Source organism: Salmo salar, chromosome ssa02 (assembly GCF_905237065.1).
Source record: "Salmo salar chromosome ssa02, Ssal_v3.1, whole genome shotgun sequence".
NCBI classification, from domain to species: Eukaryota; Metazoa; Chordata; class Actinopteri; order Salmoniformes; family Salmonidae; genus Salmo; species Salmo salar.
Window position 1 is genome coordinate 83,664,394 of NC_059443.1, and position 584 is coordinate 83,664,977.

Below are 584 nucleotides of genomic sequence, written 5' to 3' on the forward strand. Positions count from 1 at the left end.
CAAAGTCGTCTGTGTATTCATTAACATTCATAAGACAAAACTTTATAGATGATAGTTTACTGTAGATATATTGGTTGAAGCTCAGTGTTAAATTCAAATCTCTTTACCATCATAATCTAAACCAATCTCTATGAAAATTCACAAGTCAACTTGATTGGAGGCACACAACAAACTCACACTTTTTTGTTTACTACATGAGTCCATATGTGTTATTTCATAGTTTTGATGTCTTCGCTATTATTCTGCAATGTAGAAAATAGTAAAGATAAAGAAAACCTCTGGAATGAGTAGGTGTGTCCAAACTTTTGACTGGTACAGTACAGTTGAAGTCGGAAGTTTACATACACTTAGGTTGGAGTCAATAAAACTTGATTTATTTAGGCTAATTGACATCATTTGAGTCAATTGGAGGTGTACCTGTGGATGTATTTCAAGGCCTACCTTCAAACCCAGTGCCTCTTTGCTTGACATCATGGGAAAATCAAAAGAAATCCGCCAAGACCTCAGACAAATAAATGTAGACCTCCACAAGTCTGGTTCATCCTTGGGAGCAATTTCCAAACGCCTGAAGGTACCACGTTCAT